Source organism: Lissotriton vulgaris, chromosome 8, assembly GCF_964263255.1.
Source record: "Lissotriton vulgaris chromosome 8, aLisVul1.2, whole genome shotgun sequence".
NCBI lineage: Eukaryota > Metazoa > Chordata > Amphibia > Caudata > Salamandridae > Lissotriton > Lissotriton vulgaris.
This window is the reverse complement of record NC_141696.1, coordinates 1,154,818,132-1,154,835,463: the sequence shown is the minus strand read 5'-3', so window position 1 is coordinate 1,154,835,463 and position 17,332 is coordinate 1,154,818,132.

The following is a 17,332-nucleotide window of genomic DNA, read 5'->3' as shown; positions in this document are numbered from 1 at the left end:
CAGTGCCATGTGTTTGCCATTTGAGCAGATGGTATTCATGTATTTTTGTATGTATATGGTATTTCTATAGCACAAATGTTCCTAAAAGGCGGAGGAGAAAACGATTTAGAGAAGGAGAAGCTGGTTTGTGAATGGTTATTGCAATGTGATGCAGTGTTCTTTGGAGGAGAATCTTCAACTCTTTCCTTAATTTGAGTAATGTTGGTGTTGTTCTGATGTAAATGAGAATGTCGTTTCAGATCCAGGGTGCATAGATAGAAAATGCTTGCTGTGTTGTGTTTCTTTTGCACTTCTTAGTCTGCAGCCTGAGGGTGTCCTGGCTGGGAGGTTGTCGAGAACCACCAGGGATGGTGAGTTTGTCAGCAGGATAAACAGGGGTGCTGGCTGTCATGGTTTTGTAAATGATGCATCTGGTTTTGAAGATAGTGCGGGCCAGCTAGCGGAGCCAATGAAGTTTCATCGGAGATGAGGCGATGTGATCATATTTCTTTAGGCCCTGGATGAGAGGTGCTGCTCCATTTAGGATGTCCCTAAGGGGTGCCAATGAGGAGACTGGGAGGCCAATAAATAGGGAATTGCCACCATTCAGATGCAAGAATATGAGTTGTTAAACAGTCGCTTTCTGGAAGAAACAGTTTGACTTTATTTAGAAGACAGGCATTCTTTGTTTTTTTGGTAGTATGTTCCTTGAGAGTGAATCAAAGTGACTTGTCAATCAGTGAAATCTAGGGTTGAAAGCCACCAAGGTTCATGTAATTGAGCCATGAAAAAGAAGGAAAATAAGGGCTTACCTGGATCGGCCGGTCAGACACTGCATCTCCTCCGACCTCTGCCATCTTCCTCCTTCATTTCTCTAGTCCCAGCTGGCAGCAGGAAGCACTTGGGCTCACAAGCTCCCCTGAGCCAATCATGTGATTGGTCTGAGCACCACGGTTCAGCGCTCAGACAGGGACAGGGAGCCTGTGCATGTTTCTCACCAGGCTGTGTAATGCAGCCTGCTTGGGGAACATGCAAAGTCTGCATGACTGTTTGGCCGCCCAGGAAGGCTGGCCAAACAGTCATGCCACTTTGGGAGTGCGAACCACTACTCCTCTTGCTCTGGCCAGCCCTGCCCGCTACCTACTGCAATAGGAAAAATAAAATGATAATAACAATAAGTTATTATCATTTTATTTTTCCTTTTGAGCAAGGGGGGTGAAGCTTCTCTGCCTTAGCAGAGGACCTGTCACTGTTGGAATGATAATGATAAATCCTCCTTACTGGCAAAGTTGGATTTAACATTACTCTTTTAGAATTTACACTTTTAGAATGTGGACATTTCTATGTTCTTCTCTTTGTGCCTGACAGCCTGTCTCCAATACATGTCTGGGGTGGGTGACAGCTTCACCTTGTGCTTTCCCTCTAGGCAGCTACAAACACAGAAGGTGATGCTCATCTGCATTCTGAGCACTGATCCTCATTCTGATGAGTCTTCTAGGGCAGAGCAGAATGGAATGGGCAGACACTTACACTTCAATAGGTAGTGTCCTGTCCACACACAAAGGAATGATTTGCCCGCAGAAGAGGTAGTTATGATGATTTATAAAAAATGATATATTCTTCAGAACAATCTTTAGGAAAACACTACCATTGATATCATTTGTATGCTTGTTTTTCGTTTATTCTTTGTAAAAGTTCTGCAAAAACCTAATAAAAGCTAAAAACAAAATCACCAGTATGCAACAGGTTGGAATCAAATAGTTCTCAGTTTCTTAAAGCCAGTAAAATGGAGAATGGCCCAGAGATCGCAAGACTAATAACCAAGAAGTAGAAAGTGCTGGAATCCAAAGTAGCATTCAAACGAGATAAAAATAAAATCGTTGCTCCTTCTCAATAGGAGAGTTATTTTAACACCCATTAACCTATGGCACAAATAAGTATTTACGTATGCGCTTACATTCAGCAATGTCCAGATATTTGTGCAGACTCAATTATGCTTGGCTTGCTCTACATTCAACCTAAACGTGACAGGCTGGAAGAGATTGTGTTATGGAAGGGGGTTGGGAAATTAATCTGCAGAAGATGAAACTATGACGACTTTGAAAATGTAATATTATTGAGAAAATATTTGAGAAGACACTACCCTGATAAAATGTGCATGTTTATTTTTCTTTTATTCTTTGTAATCGTTCTGCAAAACCTCAAAATTTACATCACCAGTGAATGACAGGTTAGAATCAAAAAGCTCTCTGTGTTTCAGTCAGTAAACTGTAGCGTTGACCACATGGTCACAGGACCAGTAAACCAAGAAGTAGGAAGTACTAGATCCCAAGCATCGTTCTAGCAAGGTTGAAACACAAACAATCCTTCATCTCACTAGTACAGCTAGTTTAAAACCTGTAAGCCTATGACACAACATAAAGTATTTACATGTATGTTTAAATTCTACAGTGCACAGACGTACAGACTTGCTTTCATAAAACATTTCATGAAGCAATCTCATATGTTTTATGGGCTAATACTTTGTTTTGGTATTGTATGTCACAATGCAGCCATTGCTCAAATATCTGTACTGAAAATGTATGATTTACATAAGAATCCATATTTTATGTCTGGTGGAGACTCTGTAATTGGGCCAGATACTCTGTGTGGTAGTGAATATGAAGCCTCTACTCATGGAGCAGAATCTCTGCAGTAAGAGAACTCTGCATGGTAGTGAGTAGGAAAATGATATACATCTGAAAGAAATCAGGCGTCCCTGACACCCTTTCATTTACAACCACATGTATACTACCCACAACCTAGGATCTGTTTCTTTCCTCTGCCGCAATTGTTTCCTGTTCCTTATTGTGCAGCTCGGTTTGGTACACTTACCCAACAAAGATGCTGCCTGTGCTGAGGAGGAAGAGAAATATCACTGAGGAGGAGACAGCCCTGGTAGTTTCTTTGTGGTGAAAAGCTACAAACAGCTACATGGACTGTCTCCATTCTTCTTTGAGTGAAGCCCAGAAGGCAGTCTTGTGGCAGAAGGTGACTGTTGCCGTAAATGCATTGGGGAAGGAAGGGAGACATAAAGAAAACATGTCAGGAAGAAAGGAGGCAGGTAAAATGTTCTTCACGATTGAGTTGTGAAATTTCTTCATCATAAGGATTGTGATCATCATAAGGATGACACAAATTGTAGCAAATAAGCCACATCCATTCAGCAGGAGCGTGTTGATCTTGTGGCATATAGCCCGTGGTGCATTTTGGAGCACAGTTGTAAATATATTACTGAATCATGGTGTGGTAGCACACTGCCATTTACAGACACATTCTCCATTGAAATTGCCACTAAATTTGCACAGACATGGAGATTTACTGATAAACTAAGTAGGGCACAAAGGGTAAAGTGCAGAAATCAGGTTTCAGTGAATATTTATCATTTGCACATCACTAGGTGTCTAGATTAGTGTTAATCCTTTTAAAACCTTTGTGTACATCACACTTCATAATTATAAGAAAATGTGCAGAATTTTGCTTTTTTAATTGCTGATATATTTGTACAGTTCATTTATGGGTATTTTGCATTTTGTGCATTGGATCAAATTAACTTCCTACAGCGTTTTCATTTAAACTCCCTGTATCCCAGCAAGGTTGGAGCACAGTTCTCTTTTTAAAAAATCATCTGAATTTGCCTTTAGAGAAAGTAAAGTAAACACCAATGCCACATTAAAATACTCAGCAATTTGTCAGAAGACATAGCTTGATTGTGTCCTCTGCCGTTGAACTCACAGCAAATGCACTAACGTAAAAACAAAATTTTAAGGCATCTCTATTGCTCATTCACCGTCTGAACAATAGCATGGTTATTTTGGGGATGCTGCAGCAAGCCTCACATCCCGATTTCCAGCGCCCAAGAGGAGGTTCGTCTGGAGCCTGTTTCTATCTCACCCTCCTCTGGAAGGACAGCCTCTCCACCATGTACCCCACCTGCTACATGGGCGGCCTTTACAACACTAATGTGGTTCTACGTAAGATTTTACCCTGCACTGCTCATATTCTCCCGAACTTCAATATTTCACTGTTTTTGGTGTGATTAGGTAAGCCAGTCCATGTTTTACACTTGGCATAATGTGACTTGTAGTACTGAGTTTAAAAATGTGTAAATAGCATTTTAAATCCCGGAATAATTAAGTAAAAAACTGGGAATGGCCTAATTAGTCCTGCATGGACCTGGATAATGTGCCATCAGTGACTCAATCTCTCTAAGAACTAAACTTAGAAGCACTCATCCATCTCTGTGTTTCACTTACACCTGCATTGCTTGTTGAACAAACATCACATGATGGAGCAGAAGTCCATAACTGAAGCTGTACACCACACCAACAGAGACCGATATGTAACAAGATACGTCAAACATACATTGACACAGAAATGTATGTTTAGCTATGTCTTTCAAGAGGAGTAAAAACTAACCTTGGCGTGTATACTGGTCCATTAATATATGCAAATGTTTATTTGTTTAATTTATGTTGGCGTCCCCTTCACCATCCACCATTTTCCCCAAGGGTGATTTCTGCTCTTAGCAGTGATCTCACACCAGGACTGGCACCACGCAGCAGATGGATGGTAGACACTGGTAAGATCTATTTCAGCTCTTTCATAAGGCTCTAATGTCTTGTCCCTATTCCTGACAGGGCAGCTGTATGTCTTTTATCACACATCCCTGTTGTCAACATGCTCAATATGCTAGAATATTGTTCCACATATTTATATTTAACAGTAATTTTTTGCAAGTGTAGAAGCATAAGTTGTATTATTCCTTGTGTGAGGTAGTTTAACAGTATTTTGTATGTCTCTCAAAAGGAGTATTGAAAGCATGTACCTAGCATCTTATAATGACGTATTCTCCTCTGAATGTCTCTCTCTCCTGTCAGCTTCAATCATGAAATAGCCCCCTGTGTCAACACTGAAGAAAACATCAACTAGGGCATCAAGGGACATCTTGGCTATATCAATTAGGCACTCTACCATCCGTCCTTCAGGTAAGTCTGGAAACCTGTGATCTTAACTGCTACATCTAATAATTTAGATAATCACCAGCTCTTTGTTCTCTTAGTAGAAGGAATTATGAACAATTTATAACTACATTTCATGGTTGTGTCTAAGCACCTGTATATGTTTCTTAAATATATCTGCTTTTGTGTTCGTGAAGAAGTATTAAGAATAAATATATCAAATGAACACACATCTTCTCTTTCTTGCTGCTAGAACGAGAACTTCCTTGTCAAATACTGCTACAAGGACCCCGGTTCAGCAGCTGACATTATGGTGGATTTGCAAAACACTCATCTCTGTGGCTGGAGCTAATGAGTTCACTTTGTAAAGTTTTAATAATATCATCCATTGATTGAACCCTTTATAACATGACACACTTGTCTTAGCCTAACACGTTAATAACTTTAATTTTGCTTTGCAGGAAAATATTTATTAAAGTGATGTGTTTTTAAATTGCATTAAAACTAAAATGTGATGTACTTCATATTTTGCAATCTTCTTCTTTCAGGTATGGGGACATTAGGCCGAACATTTATCTTGAACCATCTAAAAGTAGAAGACACAAGGATTCTCATGAAAGAATCTGATCCGCTTCCAAGTAATAATATCTGTGGCCAGCACTGCTCAAGAAGGCAATGTGGAGGAGGATGAGCAGGAGCTGATCGGAGAGGAGGACATGGCTCCCACACTAAAAGTCTGGAAGCACTGTTCCTCCTAAATCCCTTCTGAGTACTGCCAGTCCTAATCATTATCCAAGTAGCCATGGAAGCTACAACAATTAACTCCACACATCCCTCACATCAGAGGTGTCTGTGCAAAATCTCCTTCACTTCTTCCATGAAGGTGCACCTAGGCCTCTGTTGGGCTTGTTACTGTACAATTTACTGCCAAGCAGGCAGACACAGAACTTAGGCCACCGGGACACCGGTGCGCCTACTGCAAGGGCTGCGGTAATTTGCAGCAGATTCCTGAAGAATGGTAACCTGTCTACCCGAGGGGCCTCCATTGAGGACTCGCCCCGGGATTGTCACCAGCGAACACCAGTGCCCTCAGGGAATGTAAGAGCCCTCAGACACCAAGGATTAACACCACACCTCCCAGCCTGCAGAGGGGAAGGGGAAGGTGTTGCACTGCCATCCCTTGAGACTCTGCAATGTTCCTTGGCCCTATGAGGCAGATGTGAAGGGGGCACATGGTGTGCATCTCTCCTTCTATGGCGGGTCACGGAGCGATGTCTCTGTCGACTTCCCTCCTTCTCGTCTGGTCTCCAGCGAGGGCGAAGCCCCGCCCTCTGTGGCGTAGAGGGGGGACTCCCGCCAGGATTATCCTCCTCCTTTGGCAGCAACCCTACTCCAGCCACTGTGGCAAGACTCCTGCCGGCCGATCACGCCCCTTGGATCACTGGGTAGCTCTTCTGCCCAATGTGGCAGTTCAGCGTCGGTGATCACGGGAACACAGAGCTTCCCAGTCAGGCTAGCAAACAAAGCGCCCAGTGCTTCTTAAGGTGGATGCAGGAACTCCTCCTCTGCGCAGGGGAGTTCCAGGCGGCACAAAGGATTTAACTAAAGTGCAGCCACCATAAATCCCAGAAGACAGGGAAGCATCAGGTATGTCCAAAATAAAGTGAAAGCTAAAGGAACTCCCAGTAACATCAGGAATTTCCTCTAGCACAAGGAAGACTTTGATGTCCCTGGGTCTTCCAGAACAGAAGGCAAGCCCACACAAGCCCTTGGAGAGTCTCCACACACAGGATACCACAGCAGGGCAAAAAGAGTCAGTCCTTTTCCTCCACCATTGACAGAAGCAGCAGCTGAAGGCCCACAGCACACAGCAAAGGGGCAGTACTCCTCCTTACAGCTCTACAGCTGTTCTCCTTGGCAGGGTCCTTTTGTTCCTTGAATTAACCTAAAGTCCTGGGGTTGTAGGTGTAATACTTATGCCCAAAATGTCATTGTTCTCTTTGTGGCAAGGGTCTCTGAACCCAGTTCAAAGCAGGTCTGTCCTCCCTGGTGCAGCATGCCACAGGAGTCTGAGACAGCATTGTGCCAAAGGAGACACAGCCTATTCAGGTCTAAGTACAACTCCTCCCACCACTCTAAATGAAGAACAGGTCTTTTCAGTCCTGCGTTAAGTCACCCAGGCACGGGAGGGCATAGCTCAACCCTCCCCCCGTGGACTGCCTAGAGTGAATGCACATCTCAGCTCCTGTCATTCACACACCAGACACTGAATACACAAACAGCCAGAGGCACACAGAATGATAAAGTAAGAAAATGCTCACTTTCTAAAAATTGCATTTTCAAACACAGGATTTAAAAACACCATTAACAAAAGGAGCGTTAATAAAATCTGAGTTCAGAAAGTCTAAACTTTATTTTCCTATCTTGTCCCTATTGCAAGTTACACATGTAAAAATGTTACAGTGCAACCCCAATGATACGCCTTTCAACAGTGAAAAAAAGGAAATGCTAAGTGTTTCACTATCAGAACATGTCACACACACTAGTACATGTCCTACCTTTCACATACACTGCACACGGCCACTGTGGGTACCTTGGGCCTACCTTAGGGGTGCCTTACATGTAAGGAAAGGGAAAGTTTGGGCCTTGTAAGTGGGTGCACTTGCCAGGGCAACATGGCAGTTCACAACTGCGCACGCAGCTAGTGGTAGATATGAGATATATTTACAGGGCTACTCATGTGGTTGGCACAACCAGTGCTGCAGGTCCACTAGTAGCATTTGATTTACAGGTCCTGGCACACACCATGCACTTTACTAGGGACTTACCGGTAAATCAAATATGCCAATCATGGATAACCAATCATTGTCACAATTTATATGGACTGTAGCACTGGCTGGCAGTGGTAAAGGGCCCAGAATCCTATAGCCAACAAAAACAGGGTCAGAAAAATAGGAGGCAAAAGGCAAAAAGTTTGGGGATAAACCTGTCAAAAAGGCCAGGTCTAACAATATCACTATATTGAAATGCATTTATTAAAACTGTTAATAAATGCCACTCAATATAGTAATATGAACGGATACACTGAAGTGAAATACTCCTGCATTTTAAAAGCATACAAGAGACTAGAGCACTTTTTGGAAATATGTCAAATCAGGATGCTCACATCCTGGACTCACATATTTAAAAGTGCTCTAGTTTCTTGTGTACCTTTAACATGTGGGAGAGTTTCACTTTAGTTAATCAGTTTACAGAGGCATGTATTAATATTAACAGTTTTAATAAATACCTCTCAATATAGTTATATCAGTGGCGGCCAACATGGATCGGGGGTGGGGAGTGTTGGGGGTTTAAAAAAAAGAAAAATATGTACCTGATTGCCGCATCCCTCCTCATCTCTCCTCTGTCATCTCTTCCGACCGGAACAGGGAAGCAGGAAGCACCCGGCTCCCAGGTTCCCCATAGCCAATCACAACTCTGCAATGCAGCATTGTGATTGTTCTGAGCACCATGGTTTGGCGCTCAGCCAGCGACTGGGGGCCTGGGCATGTTCTCCACCCAGGCTGTAATATAGCTTGCATGGAGAACATGCAAAGTGTGCATAAATGTTTGGCTGCCCCGAGAGAGTCGGCCAAGCATTCATGCGTTCATAGCGTGGGCAAACCACTCCTCCCCTGCCATGCTCTGAGAGTATAGCAGCCCCGCCCCGCACTCTGAGCTGCTGCAGCAGGGAAACATAAAATGATAATAAAAATCAGTTATTATTATTTTATGTTTCCTTTGTTGACACTACTAAAAAGCAGTGGGGCGACGCTCCTCTGCTAAAACGCTCCTCTGCCTTAGCAGAGGAGCCGCCACTGATTGATGCACTAAAGTAAAACGCCCCCGCATGATAAAACCAAACAAACTTTGTGTGAACAGAGTGCTACCATTTTGGAGGTAAAAATTTCTTGGTTTATTCGATTCTAAATGGAAAGCTAAACCGTGTTCATCAAAATGAGTTGTATTTTGTTTAATGGATTCATTTCTGAACCACAAGCACTGGTTAAAACAGCAAAACTGGTCAAGCTGCAGTGCTAAAATCAAGGATTTGCCTCACTACTAAATTACGCTTCTGATTTTCTGATTCTTGTAGAGACAAGGGGTTTGCAGGCTGGAGCTGGCCTTGACAGGACCGCGCTGCAGTTCTCTCCCTTCTGTGTAAATAAATCGAGTCTCACGAGGGAGTGGGAGGAATCGGCTGTTTCCAAAGAGACCATTGTTGCACGATTGCAGGGATTATATCTCCTGCCCTCTGTGATATTGAAAAATGAAAAATGAAATAATAATGAGTCGAAAGACGTAAGAGGCGCCTCGGAAGGAAGGACAACGGCAAAGCAGATCTATTCACTAACAGAAAAGGTCACAGGGTCCCAATGTATTGCAAATGATAATGAAGCGTGCATATAAATGCCTCACGACCAAAAGCACTTTCGACATCTGCTTCGGAACAATTTCATACCAACGTACTGCAAACATGGCAAAGTCATAAGTCGGTTTTCTGTCTGGAATTTCTATTGATTTTTTTTAAGGGAAACCTGCATCAAGGTGTATGTACAAAGAGATTGGATGGAATCACCAATCAGAGCGACGACCTCCGCCTGTTATACTTCTCCGGTTGTTTTTAATTGTCCGATATTCTCATTATTAGCCGTGGAACCTAACCCAGAGCAGGTTTCCAGGCACACTTCTCTTCTAGGAATGCCATCTTGCCCGGGGTCTTATTCCTGCTCTGCAAAATTCTGGATAGGGTAGATTTAGGCTCACAGAATGGGGCCCCTTGAACAAATGAACTTTTCTTTCTCCGGGGGCGGGGAAAGGGGAGCACATTTGATCCCATGGGTACAGCTTCTCTGTCACCCCCCAAATCTGAGGTTGATCTGTTTATCTTCCCCTTTCGCTATGGCAGCAACTGCTGCCCTTTGAGATAGTACATCTACCATTTCTAGGGGGGAAGGGGTCGGATTGGTGTTGGACACGCCCTCGAATATACATGTTTGTGGCATCACAAACATCCAAGGTAGTCTGTTTCTGAACGCCTCCCTTTCACCCTTTAAGAGGGATTTTCGAGTGCAGATTACTTTGCATCCGTGGTGGAGAATTCCACAGTAGTAAATACTGTACCTGCCATAACTACCCTTGTGAGTTTCTGGCAGGCGTTGATGGATGGAAATATATTTGCAAATGGGCCAGAGTGCCAAAAATATGTTACACTGGACGAGAGCCTCTAACACGTGAAGCTATTAAGATTTCATTCATTTAAATGGAAAAAAGCAAGCTCTAAACGTCTGGTCATGGTGGTAGGCATATTGCAGTCTAGGGAGCTGGTCGTGGTGTGGAGGGACGGATGTGGTGAAATGATTTACGCAAAAATATTTTTCCTTCAAGGATGACATAGGTGTTTCATCATAAATAAACATATATGGCCACATTTGTAAAGGGTTCTTTCCAAATCTGTATTCGCGCAGATGGGGAATGAATGGAAGAGTTTTTGCTCCTGATCATAATAATGAAGAGTAAACATGCTATACAAAATTAAGTGAGAAAGTGCGAATTAAGTAACACGGGCAGGCCTGTCTTGCACAACATTTGTTTGTGAAAGCTGGTATAAAGTGCTCAGTAAACCATAACGGTGGTGTCAAGACTCCACTCACCGAAAACTTGGAAATGGCAGGAGCGAAGATGTTCCCCCACTACCACCAAGTAACAATCCCTAGCATGGAATACAATAAGTGCCGATGATTGTATCGAAGAGGAACAGGGTGTTAAGGAAATGGTGAGGGTGAAGGGGGAGAGAAGATGCACTCCCAGGTTTGAACCACAGCAGACACGCATCTCAGCCAGTAGCCCCAATTTCCCTAGACTGGCGCCTTAAAAAACGGGAATACAAGAGCACCACTAGAGGTGGCAATGGACACATTTTAATTACCCTAATATCCCCTATGCCGCTGACACAACTCACCTAAGAATTAAAAGTGGGTAGCTCCAAGACCCAGCCACCTTCTCCTTCCTGTGCGGACTATCGTCCGATTTCTTTAATTAACACAGAAATGAAAATCTTTGCCACAGCCCTGGCCCAGCGTGTCCGTCTAATGTTACACAAATTGATTCATCCAGACCCATGTGACTTCATGCTGGCACACGGTACTCTGCATTGTATACGACACCTTCACCTTGCCTTGGCCCACCCCATCTCCTCACGCCATACCTGGCCCTGTTGCTCATCGATTTCGAGGCCTTTTACATGGTTGACTGGGGCTACTTGGAGGATGTTCTCACCACGATGGGGTTTGGTACCCATTTCAGACGCCTCATCTTTGTCTTGTACTCCAATCCCAAAGCCAGAGTTTTGACCAACGGTTCCCTCTCGGAGGCATTCCCAATTCGGCGCTTCAGGGGTGTGCTCTCTCGCCGCTCCTATTTTTGTTGGCAATGGAGCCCATGGCCTGCCTCATACACAATGACTCCCAAATCCGTGGATGGTCCTGAAACCCCCACCAGGTGGATGAAATCGGCCTCTATGTGGCCGACGTCCTGCTTTTCTTAGCTGATCCGGAAAGCTCCGTCCAGCGTTGGCTGGAGCTGCTTCAGGCCTTTGAGAACGCCTCGGGCCTGTGACTCAACCTGAAGAAGTCCACTTTAGTCTCCCTCCATCCCTAGAGGGCCTGCTTTGCCTGGCAGTCTAGTATCCCTCTACGGACGCTATCGTTTAAATATCTCTGGATCTGGGTGGCTCTGCTCCTGGAGTTAGAATGGGCCCTCAAAATTACACCTCTGATCACAAAAGCCAAACACGACCTCAAGCGATGGCAATCCCTCCCTCTCTATCCACTTGGAAGAGGGCTATTCTTTAAAATGATGATTCTCCCCGTTTTCTATACATTTTACAGAATGTCACCTTTCGCCTTCCGGGTAGTTGGTTCTGAGACTTTGATGGGGTAATTACCAGGTTCTTGTGGGGAGGTGTGAGGCCATGTATAGTCCTGGCCTGCTGCCGGATTCCTCCCTTCAATGGAGGCATGGGTATGACGAATCTTCATCTCTACTACTTTGCCACCAGACTTGTTGTCATCCATGACTGGTTTACTGGCGGCTGGTCTGGCAGCTGGTCTGACCCAGCTTATCTGACCGAGCTCCACACTATGGACTTTCCGCAAATCCAAGCCTACTTATGTAGGGCTCCTATTCCTCAAACGATTCCACCTACCACCAGGGCGGTTCTAGTGGCCTGGCGCTCCGCAATGCGCTACACAAGATGGGACAAGAAACTTACCCAAGTCAAGTCAAGTCAAGTCAAAGGATTTATATAGCGCACTACATACCCAGAGGGTCTCAAGGCGCTTAAGGAGGGGTGGGGAATTACTTGTCAAATAACCACGTTTTAAGTTGCTTTCTGAATGCTAGGTGGTTCTGGGTAAGGCGAAGGTAAGTGGGAAGTGAGTTCCAGGTTTTAGCTGCCAGGTAGGAGAAGGATCTACCTCCCATGGTGGTCTTGTTGATGCGAGGTACAGTGGCAAGGGCTTGGTTGGAAGATCGAAGCTGGCGGGAGGGGGTGTAGAAGGACAGTCGTGTGTTGAGGCATTCTGGTCCGATTTCGTAGAGTGCTTTGTGTGCGTGGGTTAGGAGCCGGAAAGTGATCTTCTTATTGACGGGAAGCCAGTGGAGGTTTTTCAGGTGACCAGAGATGTGTTCTTTACGCGGGATGTCTAATATGAGCCTGGCTGAGGCGTTTTGGATTCGTTGGAGTTTTTTCTGGAGTTTAGCGGTGGCACGGCACGGCACGTGGCTGAGTGAAACATCGTCCCTCGAGGGCTTTCGGCAGTGAGATCGGGTCAGGATCTCGTTACTTGGAGATGTCTGGGTGGGCAATCACATTAGGGCATTCTCAGATCTGCAACAGCGTCTCTCTCTTCACACCACCCAATTCTACAGGTATCTACAACTCCGCCACGCCCTCACTGCACTTCGCTTCCTGATTTAGCCCACTGGAGGCCCAGGTTATTAGGGGAAACTTGGGCGGGGGGAGGGTGTCCCGGATATACTGTTCCCTCATGAATAACGACCCTGCCTCCCTAGACTCGCTACGAACCCGTTGGGAGGATTGGGTGGGTCCCCTTGAGGAGGCAGATTGGCGCGATTCCCTTATGGCCCCCAAAACTCTGATGACTTTCTCAAAACTACGTCTCATCCAACTCTACTCCCTTCACATGACTTATTTCATTCCTGCGCACCTATATAGGGCAGGGATGCGCCCCTCCCCAGACTGAACACGATGCGGCCAAGCTTCGGCCGATTTCTACCATATGGTTTGGTTATGCCCTGCCCTTGCTCCATTTTGGTCGGGCGTGGAGTCTGAACTTACACAGACTCTGGGGTAGCAGATCCCTCACGATCCTAAACGCCTTCTTCTGGGAGTCTTCGATGGCCTGGACGGCTCCAGAGCTGACAAAAGCTTCCTGGACACGGCGGTGGCCAAGCGAGACATCGCAACGGCCTGGGCTCAGGCCAAACCTCCTACCGTACGAAAGTGGCAACAGGGTGTGCGGCTCAAGAAGAACCCTTCTTTGAGGCCCGGGATGTCCCGAGAAATTTCATAGGATATGGGGCAAATGGCTGAATCTACTGTCTTGAGTTATGTGCCTGTTCTTTCTCCTATACTGTTATATTGCTTTTCCATTGATGGGACTGGCTTGAAAGGTGTAAATTATGGCTGGGATGTTGCGGTCTGCCGAAGATGGACTTTGACTTACTGTGTAATCACCTGATGTCTTTTTTTTGTCTGTTTCTTACAAATACAAATACATTTGATTATAAAAAACAGAGGGTAGCTCAAGCAAGAATTTTGAGCCAAAAGTAGATGGCACTTGCAAAGTCAAATTTGAAAGGTAGGGAAGTTTGTGCTCAATAGTTCCCAGTCCTGGAATAATCATCCATGGTCTGTGCATAACTCTTAGTCCCTTCTTGAAAGTGTTATTAAATCTATAACACTCAATGTCTTGCAAATAAATGTCTTTCTTTTGTCTAGACATGAATAGGTGGGGCCGCAGACTCAGTGCACCGTCCTGAGTAATAGTGGCTGTTTCTTTCTTCTGTAGCTGATACAGAGATCCAGAGTTCGTACTGCAGAGGTCCAAAGGTGACCAAATGGCGAGGGCAGGAGCCATCCGATGTGCAGGTAAGTGGGGAACTGAAGGATGCAAGAAGTCTCCAGGCTGGAGACAGGGGTGAGTGAGAAACAGGGAGCTGGAGACAAGGAGTGAGAGGAAGGCTTTTAGGGAGAATCCAGGAACCAGACTGACCAAGTAATATTGGATGTTGGGAGTGAAGTAGCAGAATGCCCAGAATAAACCAAGAATATGGAGAGCAGGGTCTCCGATACAGGCTTGAAACAAAGTGCGGCTTCTATGTAGGACGCAGCATTGAAAGGGTCGCATTAAACATGGAGGCTATATCATGCGGAAGTACATCATCACACAAGGTTTTGCGCGTGATCTTTGCCACCAGTGGAGCCATCAGGGGAGGCAAGGAGAACAAGCCTTGAGGTATGGGCCTTTAATATGCGGAATCAGGGAGCAGTGGGGGCCTAGGGGGTCATGGAGTGCGGTACCGCTCCCTCTCCGTTCAGTTCATACATGACTCATGCACCACACATGTGCAGTTTGTAAAACACTGTCCATTTCATTCCCACAGGGGAAACAATGTATGCCAGAATGGAAAGTGGATGCGGTCCCGTCAAGTACTACACATCAGGGGTTAGACTAACCCATTTTAGTGCAGAGGGTGGCATTACCACACAAAAATGCACTATTAATGCATTTATAGCTTCTTGACACTTATGTGCCAAAAGGCCCTGTTACAGGAATAATTAAAAGCAGCCCAGGGACACTTGGGCGCTAGCTGTCCACTGCCACTCTGCCTGCTCACCCAGACAATATATAGCTTAGCCATTGCCCTACTTTCAGGACACATAATAAATGCATGTTGGAGCACAGTTTTGACAAAAACCATGAAGGCCTGGTCTCTCTGGACACGCATGTGTTGATCTGGTACAGGGCGCAACAGTATCATTCAGTGACAGGGAGGGACTAAATACAGCATAAAATAACAGCAATGGCCAAACGTGGATTCGGCACCACACCTGTTGTTTGGCTGCTGAAGATTGGTTCAACCAAGAAGCAGCTCTAATGTCTTTGTTTTTTTTTGTTAGGCCGAGCCTTGACAGCGCTTGCGTTGTCTTTTCGAGACATGCTCTGTTCAGTGTGTGGGCTTAGAGCCTGCCAACTACTTCTCATTGTTTTTTTACAGTGTCCTTTAAAAATCCTTGCTTTCAAGTGGGTGTTTGTTTCCATTTGTCCCACCTTTTCCTTATATATCCCCACCCATGGAGAACGCCATCAGGACATGTAGCCATCCACTTGTGTGCATTTAGGCTGCTGCTCACTCATTTTTCTTTTGATTCTGCAGGCTGCATGTGAAGTCTCTCTGGTGTCACAGCTGCTTTCCTGCATGTCTGAAAACAGGCCTGTTCATGTTCTCTGCTCCTGTCGCGAGATGTGCTCCTATCTGAACACTGTTTTTTTTACTATACCGTCCTGCTTTCATCATTGGCTGTGCATGGGGAAGGGCGGGGCTACGAGTCACATTGGCGGCTGAAAAACAACACCAAAAAAACAGACAGTGGTTTATCCACTACCCCCCCCCCCCTCCCCCCCCCCCCCCCCAAGCCGCGGTCCCTCTTCACATCTGCTCATTATGTTTGGGGTGGGCGATGGAATCACAGGAAGAAGCTTTACATTAAGGCCAATGCAGCCGTTCCCTCACTTGTTGTTAATTATCCCCCGTTTTCTGTGTTGCCTTTAGCGCTTCAATCCTGTAGGTTATGCCTCGTCCTTTCACACTGCTCATTTGTAAATGCCTGATGCATAGAATCCGGTACAATAGTAGAATCAACAGTTGTGTGAAGGAGGTGATGGAGCGCGATGGTGCTCTAAAATTGTGGGGGAGCATCATAAACATGGATAGTCCACATCCACATATATTATTGTGTTGTATTAACTTTGATTGATAGAATTGTATTGTAATAACAAACATGTGCAAGTGAATGAACAGAAAAGTATTTCATGCCACGCAGAAGAGCAATGAAATGGCATCTATATTTGAAACTGTAACCTTTAGTATATTGCATTTGCCTAGCGAAAAGCTTATGTGTAATGTAATGCATTTTGATTTAAACATGCACCATGATGAAGATTGCACGAAGAAATAATGAGTTATGCTTAACGAGTAAAATTTGTAGATGTTTGCAACGCAAAGCATTATTAACATGAGTGTATAATTTGATGTGTAAAGGCCTAAATGAAATGTTTATGTTGTGTTTATGAAAGGCCTATTTGTTTATTCTTATGTTGGCTGAATTGTGTAGGCCTGAAAATGTAATTTCCCTGGTAGGCTCTCGCAATTGGAGGTAGTCAGCGAATTTGATGTGTATGCAAGGATGTTCTGTTCTCACGTTTCAGTTGCAGGTGGAAAAGCTGCCTTTGTTGGTTTGGACTAACACCTTTTGTTTTAGGTGCTAGGCATGGATGAGAAGTGATACTTTTTAAACAAAAGGTCGATAATTGGGAGCCAGTGTTCTTTCTAGCTGAGGAGGCCTGGGAACCAAGGTCATCAGACTAAACTTGGAGAAGACAATGGAAAACTACCTAGGAGAGGTGTCCGTTAGCATGAGGTGTTCTGTGGGCATGTTTTACATCTTTGCATTTTGTATTATGGACAGTGCCCCGGGTGGAGTGAGGAGAAGGGGTGAGGAAATATATCTGGAGAGAGCATCTTAGAACGAGCTCTGTAGCTTTGGCTACCTGATTTATTCTGTGAAAGTACTTCTTAGGAAGTCTTCACGAGCTGACACCTTCCACTGACTTTGCCTGGGAAATGCTAAGTAGGGATGTCTTCTTAGAGATAGTATATGGATAGCTTAATGCTTCTTAATTTTCCGCCACAGATGAAGTCTGGCTTGAATATTGGAGCAGTTCTTGCTTGTGTCCTAGTCTTGGAACTTTTTATCCTCTTCATGATTCATCGGATTAGACGCATTCGTAGATACAGATTTGTATCAGTTCCCATCTATTTTTACAACCTTGTCTTGAGGTGCTTGTATATTCAGTTGTTTTTGGCTTTTTAATAAACCCCTAAATTGGAGTTCCGAGTCTGTGATTATTTGAGCCATAGCTATTATCGACTGTTGAATTGACTGAAATGAGTTGTCTCTCCCCTTTACACTTCTCAGCAGGTAATAAAGATACATCGGCCCTGGG